Source organism: Chionomys nivalis, chromosome 10, assembly GCF_950005125.1.
Source record: "Chionomys nivalis chromosome 10, mChiNiv1.1, whole genome shotgun sequence".
NCBI lineage: Eukaryota > Metazoa > Chordata > Mammalia > Rodentia > Cricetidae > Chionomys > Chionomys nivalis.
In genome coordinates, this window is record NC_080095.1 from 2364369 (window position 1) to 2383337 (window position 18969).

General features: G+C 39.4%; 1 protein-coding gene and 1 pseudogene across 9 annotated transcripts in view; both read right to left on the minus strand.

Moving 5' to 3' along the window:
- Tmem196 (transmembrane protein 196) overlaps positions 1 to 18969 on the minus strand; it is a 142623-nt gene that overhangs the window by 78944 nt on the left and 44710 nt on the right. The window lies entirely within an intron of this gene.
- On the minus strand, positions 12214 to 13555 carry LOC130882965 (phosphoglycerate kinase 1-like; annotated as a pseudogene).

Below are 18969 nucleotides of genomic sequence, written 5' to 3' on the forward strand. Positions count from 1 at the left end.
CCAAGGACAATGGCACGGGGTTTTGATCCTGTTTCATGTTCTGGCTTTGTGGGAGCCTAGACAGTTTGGATGTTCACCTTCCTAGACCTGGATGGAGGGGGGAGGACCTTGAATTATCCACAGGGCAGGGATCCCTGACTGCTCTTGGAACTGGAGAGGGAGGTGAAGAGGAGTGGGGGGAGGGGGAGAGGGGCGGGAGGAGAGGAAGGATAATGGGAAGCGGGGAGGAAGCGGAAGATTTTTTTTTCAATAAAAAAATGTTAAAATAGGGCAATGAACTGAACAGAGAATTCTCAACAGAAGAAGTTCAAATGGCCAAAAGACAGTTAAGATCATGCTCAACCTACTTAGCGATCAGAGAAATGTTGATCAAAACAACTTACAACTGTCAGAATGTCTAAAATCAAAAACACCTATGATAGCCTTTGCTGGAAAGGATGTGGAGTAAGGGGTACCCTCATCCATTGCTGGTGGGAATGTAAACTTGGGCAACCACTTTGGAAATCAGTGTGGAGGTTTCTCAGGAAATTTGGGATCAACCTAACCCAGGACCCAGCAATACTACTCTTGGGAATATACCCAAGAGATGCCCTATTATACTACAAAAGTATTTGTTCAACTATGTTCATAGCAGCATTGTTTGTAATAGCCAGAACCTGGAAACAACCTAGATGCCCTTCCATGGAAGAATGGATGAAGAAAGTATGGAATATATACATATTAGAGTACTACTCAGCAGTAGAAAACAATGACATCTTGAATTTTGCATACAAATCGACGGAAATAGAAAACACTATCCTGAGTGAGGTATCCCAGACCTAAATAATGAACATGGGATATACTCATTCATAATTGGTTTTTAGCCATAAATATAGGACATTGAGCCTATAATTCATGATCCTAGAGAAGCTAAATAAGAAGGTGAACCCAAAGAAAAACACACAATTATCCTCCTGGATATTGGAAGTAGACAAGATTGCCGGGCAAAAATTGGGAACTACGGGGTGGAGTGGGATGGGAAAAAGGGGAGATGGGGAGAGACAAATGAGAAGGGGAGGATAGGGAGAGCTTGGAGGAATGGGATGATTGGGATAATGGAAGGAAGGGTATGAGAGCAGGAAAGTATATAGCTTAATTAAGGGAGCCATTTTAGGGTTGGCAAGAGCCTTGACTCTAGAGGGGTTCCCAGGGGTCCAGAGAGATGTACCCAACTAGGTCCTTGGGCAGCTGAGGAGAGAGAGCCTGCAATGGCCCAATCCTATAGCCATACTAATAAATATCTTGCATATCACCATAGAACCTTCATCTGGCGATGGATCGAGATAGAGGCAGAGACCCACACTGGAGCAATGGACTGAGCTCCCAAGGTCCAAATCAGGAACAGAAGGAGTAAGGAACATGAGCAAGGAAGTCAAGACCACGAGGGGGGGCACCCATCCACTGAGATGGTGAGGCTGATCTATTGGGAGATCACCAAGGCCACCTGGACTGGAACTGAAAATGCATGGAATAAAACTGGACTCTCTGAATATGGTGGACAATGAGCGCTGCTGAGAAGCCAAGGACAATGGCACTGAGTTTTGATCCTACTGCATGTACTGGCTTTGTGGGAGCCTAGCCTGTTTGGATGCTCACCTTTCTAGACCTGGATGGAGGAGGGAGGACCTTGGACTGCCCCCAGGGCAGGGAACTTTGACTACTCTTTGAACTGGAGAGGGAAAAGGAGGGGAATGAGGCATGGGGAGTGGGAGGAGGGGGTTGGAAAAGGGAGGCAGGGAGGAGGCAGAAAGTTTTAATAAAAAAAATTAATAAAAAAAAGATTGCGTTTTTGGATACCAGCCACTGAAATTGTACACTTTCTCATATTCTGGCCAGAATTCCAAATGAGAACTTTGGAAAACAAAACAAAATAAAGCAACAAAACAAAAGAAACTATTGACTACTCAGAAATTGTTTGCAACTATACTGGACAGCAATTTTGGAACATAACCACCACTTAATTTTTGCAGAATCTCCTTAAGAGAACATTGCCCCCATGACAGTGGGAAGCAATTCCAGAAGATGATGCTCCCCATCCCAAAATAGTTTGTCCATAAGGTTGTGAACACTGTTTAGGGGTTTAATTATTACTCGTACTAGATAGAGGGTTGGAGTAAATACTGTGTTTGTTAAAAAGGAGAGGATAGTAATAAAGGATAATAGAGTAAATACTTGTGAGCTATTATTTATGGATAATTTACATTGCCATAGTTTTGTATATTGATATAAGTTCAAATTATATGTTATTTTGGTTTACATTTGTACACCTATGCAAAATTATTCTGTCAGATTATATATATGTATGTTTCTACCTCAGTTTAGGTCATTTTGTATATTGATACAACTTTTAGGATATATTTTCATATTGCATTATATATTACCACGACCTCTGATCAAGATTCTTATGCATTGTTTATATTTTGAGGTCACTGTCATTACTTGTTGCACATTTGTTTATAGATCATTTAATATTCTGACATGAAGTCTCAGTCTTTATATTATACAAGTATTAATTATTTTAGGTCACTAGTTGTTTATGTTTGTTGTACATACAGTCATATCCTTAGGTTCTTTCGACACCTAGAGATAGTATTCTGTCTAGATAACTAATCTTCAACCACTACAAGGATCTGTAGAACATGGCATTTAAATAACTTAGGGTTTTGTTGACATGAGACATTATTGCTTTTGACAGCACTAGTCTATTCCCAAGAGAATGTTGAGTACAGAAAGACACTGTGCTTTGAGCTTGTTTTCTTCTTGGCAAAACTAGCCTTTGGTCAAGGAACTTACAATGCCTCAACCACTGACAAGTTACATAGTATCTGGAAATGGATAAGCAGGTCTGTCAAATTTTGTCAAGACAGGGTAAGACAGTTATGAAAAATTTTCTGCCTCTGAAAATGGTCTGTAAGTTATACTAGGCCTTACAAAAAGTTGGTTGCTTCAATATTGCAAAATGAGACTTTGGGTGATTGCTAAAGTAACTGGAAGCTACTTGGTTGTACTTCCTTCCTGGTCAAATATATTATCTCCCTTCTCAGGCCTTTGATGGGGTTGAAGATTAAATAGTCATAGTTACTGTACTCTTATGATCTAGCCAAGCCCAGATACAAGACTTAGACTCTATAGGATAGAATGTTTATTAAAACATTTAGCATATGTTTCTTGTTTAATATTGTTTATGCCGTTGTAATTCTACCTATACTTGATGTCTTTTCCTAATGCATATAGTTTTGTATTGGGTTTCAAACTCTTTTATTTAAACAAAATGGGGAGGTGCTGTGGGAGCACATTCTGGTTTTTTCAGCCAATAAACTTTAAGATACCAGCCCACTAGGATATGGTCTCTTTTGCTTTAAAAAGCAGTGGTAGTCATGTGCTTGCTCTCTTGCTTCCAGCTCTTGCTTCCAGCTGCTAGACTCTGTTCCTGGTCATGCTGAGGGCTGTTGTCTAGGACAGTGATCTAGGAGAGTAAGTTTTCCCCCTTAAATAAATAACCATTTTATTAATCATAATTCCAAACTGGTATGGGACTGTTTTGTGACTTAAGCCTACAGTCAGATGGTTAATTCTGTCCTCAGTGAAACAAACTGGATGATATTGCCAGTGTAAGTGACAAAGACATACCTTTCTTGATTTTTGTCAATTATTTCTTATTCTTAAAATGCTTTTGGTGTGGTAACATATGTAGGGTAGGCTAGATCAAAGTCAGTGGAAAAGATTTTACCTTAACCCTGAGTTGTATTTAGAACAAGACCCTTCTTTTGTAGGTAAAAAATGATTTCTCAATCTCAAAAGATAACTAGGTTTTTTTTATGTGATACAGAAAAATAAGCTAGGGAAATTACCTGTTAGCATATATTCATACTACAATTAATTAAACCTATCTCAGAAAGTGAGTTTTGTCTTAAGAATAGACACAATAATGTATGTGCTTTGGTGAAAGTAAAAAGGAGGGTGGCATCTTAATATTCTCATTTGAATGCAAATGCTTCTAGCTTCCATACGTTTAGAAATGACTATTGTTCATCATCTTTATCTCACCTTAAGACCTCAAAATTTACACTGTGATGACTAATCTTGTTTGTAAACTTAGCATATCTGGGAAAAGGATAACTCAATTGAAGGATTGCCTCTATTGGACAGACCTGTGAATATGTTTGTGGGGCATTTTCTTGATTAATAATTGAAATAAGAAGGCCCAGTTCTGTTGGGAGTACCATCCCTGGGTAGGCATGCCTGGACTATATGCAAGGTAGATAAGCATAGAACCGACCCAAGAAGTAGTCATGTTCCATAGTTTTTGCTTCAGTTCCTGCTTCCAGATTTCTGTCATGAACTTCCCTAGCTTTTCTGGGTGATGGTCTACCTGTAAGCATAAATAAACACTTTGCTTCCAAAATTGATTTGTTTTGTGGTGTTTATGACAGTAACAAAAAACAAACTAAAACACACACTGTCTTAAGTCTCATTGCATCATTTACTTCTAGAGAAAATATAGACATTTCATTCAGTTTGGATAAAATAACTTTGAAACTACCAAAAGAGTAAAAACTGGTATGACAAGACATCTGACTAATTTAAAAATGGATTCATCTGCTTTGCTACTTTGTAGCTTCTTGTTGCTGCTTGGTATATTTGCTGGTATTGATTTTTGGTTTGTTTTTTAAGCCATTATCTCTCATTCCTGGTAAGTAATGCCAGTTTGTTTATAAACAAAGAGAGGTATAGTATAACACATTTTCTGATTAAGAGCAATGGCCTTTCTTAGAAGGGGTATGACAATAACTTGGTTATTGCCATCTGTATTGCATTTTATTCTAGGAGAAAGGTAACTCATTACAAAGAATAAAAGGCTCCTAAAGATAAGTTCACAAAGCCTTAGAGTTCTGTCACATTAATGAAAATCTTGACTTTATGTTCTCAGTTTGAAATCTTTTAAGGTATCTCACTCAATTTTAGAAACTATAAATTTTAGAATTAATCTTTACTAATAATTCTATGTGAATATTTACTGATTCACTTCAGGACATGTAATAGCACTACTGAGATACAAATGGTATACACACTCAATGGCTGTGTACCAAAGGCAGTGTCTGAAGATCTTCTTCTGGCTATCTTGACAAATGGACCTCCTTTGACCAAATGGCCTGCATTGCAAAGCACTCAAAGAATGTTTTCTAAGAATATCTTTTGTAAGTCATTTCAATACTCAACAAAAATAACCTGGATACATTCATTAGACATACACTCTAGTTGGCCACTCTTTTTTTTATTATTATTTTAATTAAAATTTCCACCTGCTCCCCATTTCCCATTTCCCTCCCCTCCTCCCAAATATTGCCCCCTCCCACCACTCCCCTCCCCCTATCCCTACTCCTCTTTTCCTCCCCCCACAACATTCCCCCTCCCTCTCGATACTGAAGAGCAGTCCAAATTCCCTGCCCTGCGGGAAGACCAAGGTCTTCTATGTACCTCCAGGAAGGTGAGCATCTAAACAGGCTAAGCTCCCACAAAGCCAGTTCATGTATTAGGATCGAAACCTAGTGCCATTGTCCTTGGCTTCTCATCAGCCTTCATTGTCCGCCATGCTCAGAGAGTCCAGTTTCAACCCATGCTTATTCAGTCCCAGACCAGCTGGCCTTGGTGGGCTCCCAATAAATCCGTTCCACTGTCACAGTGGGTGGGTGCATCCCTCGTGGTCCTGATTTCCTTGCTCATGTTCTCCCTCCTTCTGCTCCTCATTTGGACCTTAAGAGCTCAGACCATTGCTGCAAATTGAGTCTCTGTCTCTACCTCAATCCATCGCCAGATGAAGGTTCTAAGGTGATATGTAAGATATTCATCAGTATAGGATAGGGTCATTTCAGTCTCCCTCTCCTCAGTTGCCCAAGGTACCAGCTGGGGACATCTCCCTGGACACCTGCGAACCCCTCTAGAGTCAAGTCTCTTGCCAACCCTAAGATGGCTCCCTTAGTTAGGATATATACTTCGCTGCTCCCATACCCACCCTTCCTATATCCCAACCATCCCAATCCCCCAAGCTCCTCCCATCCTCCGCTTCTCATGTTTCTCATCCCATTTCCCCTTTGCCCCATGCCACCTCACCCGCAAGTTCCCAGTTTTTGCCCTGCAATCTTGTCTACTTCCCCTCTGCAGGCGGATGACTATACGATTTTCTTTGGATTCATTTTCGTATTTAGCTTCTCTAGGATCACAAATTATATGCTCAATGTCCTTTATTTATGGCTAGAAATCGATTATGAGTGAGTACATCCCATGTTCCTCTTTTTGGGTCTGGAATACCTCACTCAGGATAGTGTTTTCTATTTCCATCCATTTACACGCAAAATTCGAGAAGTCATTGTTTTTTACCGCTGAGTAGTACTCTAATATGTATATATTCCACACTTTCTTCGTCCATTTCTCCATTGAAGGGCATCTAGGTTGTTTCCAGGTTTTGGCTATTACAAACAATGCTGCTATGAACATAGTTGAACAGATACTTTTGTCATTTGTTAGGGCATCTCTTGGGTATATTCCCAATAGAGGTATTACTGGATCTTGGGGTAGGTTGATCCCAAATTTCCTGAGAAATCGCCACACTGATTTCGAAAGTGGTTGCACAAGTTTGCATTCCCACCAGCAATGAATGAGTGTGCCCCTTTCTCCACAACCTCTCCAGCAAAGGCTATCAATGGTGTTTTTGATTTTAGCCATTCTGACAGGTGTAAGATGGTATCTCAAAGTTGTTTTAATTTGCATTTCCCTTATCACTAAGGAGGTTGAGCATGACCTTAAGTGTCTTTTGGCCATTAGAATTTCTTCTGTTGAGAATTCTCTGTTTAGTTCAGTGCCCCATGTTTTAATTGGGTGAATTAGCATTTTAAAGTCTAGTTTCTTGCGTTCTTTATATATTTTGGAGATCAGACCTTTGTCTGTTGCAGGGTTGGTGAAGATCTTCTCCAAGTCAGTGGGTTGCCTTTTTGTCTTAGTGACAGTGTCCTTTGCTTTACAGAAGCTGCTCAGTTTCAGGAGGTCACATTTATTCAATGTTGTCCTTAATGTCTGTGCTGCTGGGGATAAATGTAGGAAGTTTTCTCCTGTACCCATATGTTGTAGAGTACTTCCCACTTTTTCTTCTATCAGGTTCCATGTGTTCAGACTAATATTGAGGTCTTTAATTCATTTGGACTTGAGTTTTGTGCATGGCGATAGATATGGATCTATTTTCATTCTTCTACAGGTTGCCAACCAGTTCTGCCAGCACCATTTGTTGAAGATGCTCTTTTTTTTCCATTGAATACTTTTAGCTCCTTTATCAAAAATTAGGTGTTCATATGTTTGTGGGTTAAAATCAGGGTCTTCTACTCAGTTCCATTCATCGACTTCTCTGTTTTTATGCCAATACCAAGCTGTTTTCAATACTGAAGCTCTGTAATAGAGTTTAAAGTCAGGGATGGTAATGCCTCCAGACGATCCTTTATTATATAAGATTGTTTTGGTTATCCTGGGTTTTTTGTTTCTCCATATAAAGTTGATTATTGTCCTTTCAAGATCTATGAAGAATTTTGATGGGATTTTAATGGGGATTGCATTGAATCTATGAATTGCCCTTGGTAGAATTGCCATTTTTACTATGTTGATCCTCCCAATCCAAGAGCAAGGGAGATCCTTCCATTTTCTGGTATCCTCCTCAATTTCTTTCTTCATAGACTTAAAGTTCTTGTCAAATAGATCCTTCACTTCCTTGGTTAGAGTTACCCCAAGATATTTTATGCTATTTGTGGCCATCGTGAAGGGTGATGCTTCTCTGATTTCCAATCTGCTTCCTTATCCTTTGTGTATAGGAGGGCAACTGATTTTTTGGAATTGATCTTGTATCCTGCAATGCTACTAAAGGTGTTTTTCAGTTGAAGGAGTTCTTTGCTGGAGTTTTTGGGGTCGCTTATGTACACTATCATATCGTCTGCAAATAATGAAAGTTTAACTTCTTCCTTTCCAATTTGAATCCATTTGATCCCTTTATGTTGTCTTATTGCTATTGCTAGAATTTCAAGCACTATATTAAAGAGGTATGGAGAGAATGGACAACCTTGTCATGTTCCTGATTTTAGTGGAATAGCTTTGAGTTTCTCTCCATTTAATTTGATGTTAGCTGACGGCTTGCTATAAATAGCTTTTATTATACTTAGGTACGACCCTTGTATTCCTAATCTCTCTAAGACCTTTATCATAAAGGGATGATGAATTTTGTCAAATGATTTTTCAGCATCTAATGAAATGATGATATGGTTTTTTTCTTTCAGTTTATTTATATGATGGATTACATTGATAGATTTGTGTATGTTGAAGCAGCCCTGCATCTCTGGGATGAAGCCTACTTGATCATAATGGATAATTTTTCTAATGTGTTCTTGGATTCGGTTTGCCAGTATTTTATTGAGTATTTTTGCGTCGATGTTCATGAGTGAGATTGGCCTGTAGTTCTCTTTCTTGGTTGGGTCTTTGTGTGGTTTTGGTATCAGAGTAACTGCAGCTTCATAAAAGGAATTTGGCAATGACTTCTCTGTTTCTATATTGTGAAATACATTAAGGAGTATAGGTATTAGGTCTTCTTGGAAGTTCTGGTAGAATTCTACATTGAAGCCGTCTGGACCTGGGCTTTTTTTGGTGGGGAGGCTTTTTATAACAACTTCTTTTTTAAAAATTTTTTTTATTAATTAATTAATTTAATTATTAAAGATTTCTGCCTCATCCCCGCCACCACCTCCCATTCCCTTCCCCTCCCCCAATCAAGTCTTCCTTCCTCCTCAGCCCAAAGAGCAAGCAGGTTTCTCTGCCCTGTGGAAGGTCCAAGGACCACCCACCTCCATCCAGGTCTATTAAGGTGAGCATCCAAACTACCTGGGCTCCCACAAAGCCATTACGTGCAATAGGATCAAGAACCCATTGCCATTGTTCTTCAGTTCTCAGTAGTCCTCATTGTCCATTATGTTCAGCGAGACCGGTTTTGTTCCATGCTTTTTCAGACCCCGGCCAGCTGGCCTTGGTGAGTCCCCGATAGAACATCCCCATTGCCTCAGTGTGTGGGTGCACCCCTCGCAGTCCTGAGTTCCTTGCTCGTGCTCACTCTCCTTCTGCTCCTCCTTTGGATCGTGAGACTTCAGTCCAGTGCTCCAATGTTGGTCTCTGTCTCTGTCTTCTTTCATCACCTGATGAAGGTTAATATTCAGGGGGATGCTTATATGTTTTTCTTTGGGTTCACCTTCTTATTTAGCTTCTCTAGAATCACGAATTATAGTCTCAATGTCCTTTATTTATGGCTAGAAACCAAATATGTGTGAGTACATCCCATGATACCATCTTACACCTGTCAGAATGGCTAAAATCAAAAACACCAATGATAGCCTCTGCTGGAGAGGTTGTGGAGAAAGGGGCACTCTCATCCATTGCTGGTGGGAATGAAAACTTGTGCAACCACTTTGGAAAGCAGTGTGGCGGTTTCTCAGGAAAGTCGGGTTCAACCTACCTCTCGACCCAGCAATTCCACTATTGGGAATATACCCAAGAGATGCCCAAACGTACAACAAAAGTATATGCTCAACTATGTTCATAGCAGCATTGTTTGTAATAGCCAGAGCCTGGAAACAACCTAGATGTCCTTCAATGGAAGAATGGATGAAGAAAGTATGGAATATATACATACTAGAGTACTACTCAGCAGTAAAAAACAATGACTTCTTGAATTTTGCATACAAATGGATGGAAATAGAAAACACTATCCTGAGTGAGGTAAGCCAGACCCAAAAAGAGGAACATGGGATGTACTCACTCATATTTGGTTTATAACAACTTCTAATTCTTTGCGATTAACAGGTCTATTTAGATTGTTCACCTGGTCCTGGTTTAACTTTGGTATATGGTACTTATCTAAAAAAGTGTCCATTTCTTTTACATTTTCCAATTTTGTGGCATACAGGTTTTTGTAGTAAGATCTAATGATTCTCTGAATTTGCTCTGTGTCTGTGGTTATGTCTCCCTTTTCGTTTCTGATTTTGTTAATTTGTGTATTCTCTCTCTGCCGTTTGCTTAGTTTGGATAGGGGTTTATCAATCTTATTGATTTTCTCCAAGAACCAGCTTTTTGTTTCATTGATTCTTTGGATTGTTTTCTGTGTTTCTATTTTGTTGATTTCAGCCCTCAATTTGATTATTTCCAGTCTTCTACTCCTCCTAGGTGAGTCTGCTTCTTTTTTTTTCTAAAGCTTTCAGGGGGGCTATTAAGTCTCCAATGTGTGCTTTCTCCGTTTTCTTTAAGTGGGCACTTAATGCTATGAACTTTCGTCTTAGCACTGCTTTCATAGTGTCCCATAGGTTTTAGTATGTTGGTCTTCGTTTTCATTGAATTCAAGAAAGACTTTAATTTCTTTCTTTATTTCTTCCTTGATCCAGGTGTGGTTCAGTAGTTGACTGTCCAGTTTCCATGAGTTCATAGGCTTTCTGGGGATAGCATTGTTGTTGAATTCTAACTTTAATCCATGGGGATCTGATAAGACACAGGTGGTTACCGATATTTTTTTGTAACTGTGTAAGTTTGCTTTGTTACCAATTTTGTGGTCTATTTTCGAGAAGGTTCCATGAGCTGCAGAGAAGAAGGTATATTCTTTCCTATTTGAGTGGAATGTTCTATAGATGTCTGTTAAGTCCATTTGATTCATTACCTCCCTTAAACCTCTTATTTCTCTGTTAGGTTTCTGTCTGATTGACCTGTCCATTGGTGAGAGAGGAGTGTTGAAATCTTCTACTATTAGTGTGTGTGGTTTGATGACTGCCTTGAGTTTTAGTAACGTTTCTTTTACATAAGTGGGTGCTTTTATATTAGGGGAATATATATTCAGGATTGAGACTTCATCCTGGTGAACTGTTCCTGTTATGAGTAAAAAATGTCCATCTCCATCTCTTCTGATTGATTTTAGTTTGAAGTCAACTATGTTAGAAATTAGTATGGCCACACCTGCTTGTTTCTTAGGTCCGTTTGCTTGATAAACCTTTTCCCAGCCCTTTACTCTGAGTAGATGTCTGTCTTTGTGGTTGAGGTGTGTTTCTTGTAAGCAGCAGAATGTTGGATCTTGTTTTTGTATCCAATCTCTTAGCCTGTGCCTCTTTATAGGTGAGTTGAGTCCATTGATATTAAGTGATATTAATGACCAGTGGTTGTTAACTCTGGTCATTTTTCCTTTCTTTCTTTCTTTCTTTCTTTCTTTCTTTCTTCTTTCTTTCTTTCTTTCTTTCTTTCTTTCGGTAGTAGAGTTTGTGTGTTTCCCTTCTTCAAGTTGTGCTGGTGAAGGGTCATTAGATGTGTGAGTTATTGTGGGCATTGTTGGACTCCTTGGTTTGTGATTTTCCTTCTATTACTTTCTGTAAGGCTCGATTTGTGGCTATGTATTGTTTAAATTTGTTTTTATCCTGGAAAATTTTGTTTTTTCCATTTATAGTGAACGAAAGCTTGGCTGGGTATAGTAGTCTGGGCTTGCATCCATTGTCTCTTAGTTTCTGGAGTACATCTATCCAGGACCTTCTGGCTTTCATGGTTTCCATAGAGAAATCAGGTGTATGTCTGATAGGTTTACCTTTATTTGTAACTTGACCTTTTTCCTTTGCAGCTCTTAATATTCTGTCTTTGCTCTGTATGTTTTGTGTATTGATTATTATATGACAAGGAGATGTTTCTATTTGATCCAGTCGATTCGGTGTTCTGTATGCTTCTTGGACCTTCAAAGGAATATCTTTCTTAAGGTTGGGAAAGTTTTCTTTTCTTTTCTTTTTTTTTTTCCGGTGGACATCTTTATTAATAGATCATCAACTTCTCCAGATCTACAGCTGGAATTTCATCTTATTTCCATGCTGAGTCATGAACAGTGACAAAGCCAACAAGAGGCTACTCAAAGGGGACTAAGCTTGTATAGCTGACTTTCTTTTACAGGCAGAATATAAATAGATGCACTCTAGAATGCACAATGGCTTTAGTCACTATGGAATTTTAATGGGATCTTGAAGAATGTAGACAAATCCCGATGAAGGAAGGACGAGCTGAGATGCTGTGCAACTGTTTAAGGGTTCCTGGTGCTGCATCTCGGTCACTAGCTGAATCTTGCACTAACACCCAAATGGAGATGCGGAAAACACACTAAGTTGACTTAGGGGTTGTGCACAGGAACCAAAAGGCAGGAAAATACTAAACATTGCTGAGAGCATCCACCCCAGGAAGGACTTTACCTTCCAGGAGCTCTAGACTGGCACCACCCCCAGTGCTCACATGGCTAACTTTATCCTCTGTATTCCATTTGGCACAGCATGTGGCAGTGTCTCCACCGCCTATGATAGTGATGCAACCCCTAGAAGTGGCTTTTACCACCTCATCCATGAGGGACTTGGTTCCCCTGGCAAAAGACCCCAACAGGTCCATTCCAAACAATCTGCTTGGCTCGAGCCACAGCCTCAGCATATTTCTTGCTGCTCTCAGGACCACAGTCCAGGCCCATCCATCCAGCAGGTATACCAGAGGCCACAGTAGCTTGGCCAGTCTTGGCATTCTCATCAAATTTGTCAGCAGTGACAAAGTCAACGGGCAAGGTAATCTTCACACCATTTTTCTCAGCTTTAGCCATGAGATCTTTGACAATCTTGGCTCCTTCTTCATCATACAGAGAAGTTCCGATCTCCATTTTGTTGAGCACCTTAAGGAAGGTAAAAGCCATTCCACCACCAATGATCATCTCATTGACTTTGTCCAACATATTATTGATCAGCTGGATTTTGTCTGCAACTTTAGCTCCTCCCAATATTGCCAGGAAGGGTCGTTCAGGACTCTCCAAAGCTTTGGCAAAGTAGTTCAGCTCCTTCTTCATCAAAAATCCACCAGCCTTCTGTGGCAGATTCACACCCACCATGGAGCTGTGGGCTCGGTGTGCAGTACCAAAAGCATCATTGACATAGACATCCCCAAGTTTGGACAGTGAGGCTCGGAAAGCATCAATTTTGGCTGGTTCAGCTTTAATCTTGTTCCCAGAAGCATCCTTTCCCTTCCCTTCTTCCTCCACATGAAAGCGGAGGTTCTCCAGCAGGATGACAGTACCAGCTGCTGGGTTGGCACAGGCATTCTCGACTTCTGGGCCCACACAATCCTTTAAGAAGAGAACATCCTTGCCCAGCAGAGACTTGAGTTCTGCCGCAACTGGCTCTAAGGAGTACTTGTCAGGCATGGAAACACCATCAGGTCGGCCCAAGTGGCTCATAAGGACAACTGACTTGGCTCCATTGTCCAAGCAGAATTTGATGCTTGGGACAGCAGCCTTGATTCTTTGGTTATTTGTTATCTGGTTGTTCTTCATAGGAACATTGAAGTCCACCCTCATCATGACCCGCTTTCCCTTCACGTCCAGTTTGTCCAAAGTCAGCTTGTTAGAAAGCGACATTTTGGCAACGCGGTAGGATCAAGAGGCTCGGTCCTGAGGAAGACGAAAGTTTTCTTCTATAATTTTATTAAATATATTTTCTGGACCATTGAGCTGTACTTCTTCTCCTTCTTCTATCCCTATTATTCTTAGGTTTGGTCTTTTTTATTGTATCCCAGATTTCCTGAATGTTTTGTGATGAGAATTTGTTGGTTATGCTGTTTTATTTGATCAGAGTGTTTATTTTCTCTATGGTATCTTCAGTGTCTGAGATTCTTTCTTCTATCTCTTGTAATCTGTTGGTGGTACTTGTCTCTGTAGTTCCTGTTCGTTTATCCAAATTTTCCATCTCCATCCTTCCCTCGGTTTGTGTTTTCTTTATTACATCCACTTCATTCTTCAAGTCTTGAACCGTTTCCCTTACCTGTTTGATTACTTTTTCTTGTTTCTCTTGGTTTTCTTGGGTGTCTTTGAGAGATTTATTCATTTCCTCTACCTTTTTGTTTGTAATCTCTAATTGATTATGGCAGTTTTTCACCTCCTGTTTAAGGTCCTCTATTATTTTCATATAATTCACTTTTGAGTCGAATTCTTCTATTTCTTCTGGGTTAAGGTGTACAATTCTTCTTATTTTGGGATTCCTGGATTCTGGTGATGTCACGTTGCCTTTCATGTTGTTGGAGGAATTCTTGCATTGGCGCCTGCCCATCTCTTCCTTCAAATGGAGCCAGGAGAGGCCTGGTGTCTTGGACCAGTCTTTGCTGTGACTAACTCTCTGGGTGTATCTCCTCGTTGTAGGGGCAGGAACCGGTTCCTTCCAGATGAACTCCTCAACACCAAAACAGGAATGCCTGGTATTCCAATGACCCGCGGAACAAAGGGCAAATGCAGGGGGTAGGGCGGGGTCGAGTAGAACACAGGCGACACTGCAGTACAAGCTGAAGGTGCCTGCTCTCCCTTTCGGGGGTTGCTGAGGCCTGCCTGCTAGGCAGGCACTCACTGCTCTGGTTGGGTAGCCTTAGTGTAGGGGGCCCACGTTCCCTGGCAGGGACCTTGAGGACTTCCCTCTAGTCAGGCACTCACTGCTCTGGGTTGGTAGCCTTAGCAAAAGGGCAGGAAGCTGTTCCACAGCAAAGGACCTTGCAGACAAGGCAGGCTTGGGGGTGGGGGTAGGGGCGTGTGTATAGGAAAGAAAGTCCTGCAGCAGGAGCTGGGGGAGGGGCGTTTGTGCTCTCTACCGGGGACAGTCCGCCCCAGGATAGCACACACTCACCCATCCAGATGGGACTTCTCATCACCTACACGGGGACTTTTGGTAGCCCCAATGAGCCAGGGACCAAGGGAAGTAGGGGGCAGGCAGAGCGGGTCCAGGAGAGCACAGCAGACCCTGCAGCCCCAACAGCAGGGGCCCGCGTTCCCTGGCAGGGACCTTGAGGCCTGCCCTCTAGTCAGGCACTCACTGCTATGGGTTGGTAGCCTTAGTCGAGTTGGCCACTCTTAAATGAAATTTTGGTTGGCAAAATTTAAAAATTTGCACATTGGATCATCATCAAGGTAATTTGAATGTTCCCTGAATTAAAGATCCTTAGCTGTAGACTCAGATCACTGATTTAGCTATCTGCTTTGTCTTAGATGGGTCCATCCTACTATGAATGATCCAGGTTTGGAAACTGAGTCATTCTATAGGGTAGCTAGGCAATAAAGAGAACAGTGATTGCTGTTGAACATCAGATCATAAAGACAACCTAATTAATCATTGTCCTGTTTTCTGAAATGTCTCACTTCATAGAACCATTTATCCCTTCATTCCTAGGTGTTAAGTGGTTTTTCAAACAACTGTAGCAAGAGTCATGTTTTCTCATTCTTAATTTAACCAACTACAGTGGGGAGAAGTCAATGCTTCTCTTTCTAGGTGCTATTTTAGGCATTTTATGCCTATGTTTTATATTTGTTTTATCTTTTTATTATCCTATATTGGACATGAATTTAGCAAACATTTCTTATGTTAGCAGTAATTGTAGATCTGGTGAGAATTGTTTTTCTCTCCAGATGTACAAGAAGAACCATCAATAATGTGGTAGAAATTATGGCCCTTTCCAAGGCCATGGCTCTTGGGACCTGTAGGGATCTTGGAACCTGCTTGTGGATTTTATGCTTGTGAACTGATTTGGTGATCCATGGTGGGTAACAATTTCTTCAGATAGCTTTTTGGAATGAACCAATAAGGATAACCTCAAAAAATTATATTTAGAGTCTTCACCATCCCAGTTATATTCTACAACCCAACAAACCTCACAATGGCATCGAGTTCTCTCCTCTGCAATAGACTAAACACTGTGGTTTAGCTGGCTTGAAACAATCTTTAGGTTGTTGACAACATCAAAGACAGACTTACATCAGTTGTACACTTTGGAACTGGCAGTTAGTGACTAGTGGGACACACATGGATTGTTCAACTTTTCTTTGTCTTCAACAGTAGCTTGAATGCTTTATCCTGCCAGGCATGGTTGGGGCCCAGTGAAGTGCAGAGAGCTGGCAGTACTGGTAGAAATGGACCCTCAAAGAAAACACATGTCATAGGACTGCTTCTTTCTCAATAGCTTTTTTCCCTTGTGGTTTGTCTTTTGCATGCTGATTTCCTCTGTCAAAAACTGATGGCATTGTTAGTTTTTTTTTAAAGTTCTTTTATACTTAATTTGCTGCTCAACTCCCCATGAAGTTGGATTATTTTTTGAGGTTCAGGACACTAATTCTGAAGGAAAAATGGCTCCTAATATTCTATTCAGAACTTCTGAGCAGATAAAGTATGGTATTTTTAAAGAGGAGAATTTTTTAACCCAATTCTTCTTTCTCTATCATTTCCTACTTTCCTCTTAAGTGTCATTGAAACAGATAATTAAAGGCATGTGAAATTATTACATGAAAGATTCAAGTTCTGATCCTTGAGGTTGCTTCAATTTTATAATACATATTTTGTATGGGACATACAACTGTAATTTTTCCTTTATATATTTATACAGAATTTGTCACCATAGAAAAGTAGACTAGGAAATCTAAGGGATTGAAAAAAATAAATAGTTTTGGAAAGAGATATTTTCAAATTCCATGGAATTACAGAGAGTTGCGGAGCACTGTAAATAATACTTACTTGGAGTTTCCTCAAAGGAAAGTTTCTCTTCATTCTATATATCTATCCTCTTCATATGAGTTTATTTCAAAGGACAACAAAGTGTGATGAGGAACATCTCAAAAGGAAGTATCTCAAAGGGAAAAAGGGACATTTCAAATAGTACAATAAGGAATTACAAAATTAAAACGTGAATAGTATTTCCTTTAAGAAATTACAATTTTCTCCTTGCTACAAAAATTCTAAAATATATCTTACAAAAACATGATCCAAACTCTTCTAGTTAGCAGATTTGGGGAAATAAATCTATAGAGTGAGACTTTACAAACAGGGTTCTGGAAAGAAGTGATTTAACTGAAACACAGTAGAGGCAGATGATTTATGAAGTTAAAGATGCAGCAAGGATGCTGAATTTCTGAGGTGTTTCAGAATACCTATGAATGGTGGTTTCAAGGCCTCATTGATCTGTGTTATTAACATGATTGCTTTTACCTTCCTCTGGATGTGGAACATTGCAAAATCTGAACCTTTTTTTCTAGCCTTTCAATGGGGCCTTTCTTCATGACTCAGCAATTTATTCATTCCAGTGAAGTTATAGAGAACTATACATTTGTCACTCTGCAGTATTATGAGGAGATAAAACAGCCATTCAAAAATAGCTCACAGCTAAAACATGCTATATAATAGGTGTTGGCTCACATAACCCAAAAAGATTTAGTGTGACAGGTTTCCTATTTCCTGGAGTTGAGTTGTACAATTAATGAAAAACCCACAAAAGTTACAGAAAGAAATATTAAAGTGGTAATCTATTTAAATGGGGTTATAACTAAAAAAATGTGACATGGCTTTGGTAAGAACACCAAACACTTCTTTCTCTATCCTCTAGCCTTGTAGAAAAAAATGTACAAGATATCTCAGAATATGAACTTTACCCTCATCATCCAGTTCTTTTATTAATAATTCCTGTTAAAACATCATAAATGGTAACATTTTGATTCTCTCTTTAAATAAATTCTCCAGTTTCCATAATTTGGGTTTTCAAGTTTGCAACACTGACTGAGTTCTCATCCCAACAACTATTTGAAAACTACAAAAATATATTTTACTATTTTTATGCTGTGGGTAGAGAAATGAAGATGCCAAAAACCACATAGCAACTCAATTTCAAAAATTTAATAGGAGTTGAAGTTTGAGATTCCCACATTATCACCCACAGTGCACTTGTTCCATTTCATGTTACCTCTTAATAATCCAGAGGTAACATGACAATGATCTTGTCAGAAGATTTTCCTTGATAGTACATTATGTATATTGTATAAAAGCTTGAACGGATATTTCTCTTGTGACAAGGGATGTCATATAAATATGCCTATTACCTTGGTGTTAACTACTTCCTGGAGAATGTTTCTCCTCTCCCCTCATATTCAATATCATATTTAGCTTTTAGCTTCTTGTCGTAACTCTTGGCTATGTATATTTGAATTGAACATTAAATAAATATCTTTTGATTTATTCCTTAATAAATTAATTTAAAAGAAATATTATTAGGAAAAAAGAGGAAACACAGGAAAAAATTAACAGAAGGAAATACCTATCTACTTCTTGATACACATTCATCTAGTACCCAGGCCCTGCTCCCATGCCACATCATGCCAGAGGATCCAGTATGAAGATTCAAAGATGTTATCAAGTCTTAGGAGACAATAGGCCAGATGTCAGTAAAGTGCTTTTATTTTAGCACAAGGATGGCTCTTTTGATCACTTCTAATTTTTATACAAATTTGATATTTTAGAGTCAAATGACTCAGAATATCTTAATTAAAATAAAGTCTAGAGAAATTAAATACTTATAAATAACAGTCTATGTCAAAATTATGCAATTTTTTGCTGTTAAATGAAGTGAGTTGTACCAAAAGTCTATTAGTCAACTGACATAGGAAAAAGAGGTGGTCCAGAATGTCACCTGTTGATTTTGTATCTCAATACTGTATCCAAAAGCAATGGAGAAGAATTGCATATAGAGAGTTGAACTCATTTCTAATACATTCTAATGACTAGATTTGACCATACTGTAGACTGGACTTCCTCTTACAGTACATCGGTTTCATTCTACTGGAAATGTTTAAGGGAAGAATAAATGGTACCTGGTTAGGATATGGAAGATGAGGCTGGAATAACTCTGACATGGAGTTGGAATCAAATCCTATGAGATATACTGACATTCTATTTGTTTGCAGTTTGCTCCATGGATGGATGTTCAAATTTCAAAGAATTAGAGTCAGAAATCTACATGTGATGCTGTGTAATTTATATCTGATAAAACAAATGTTATTTTAGGTCCCCG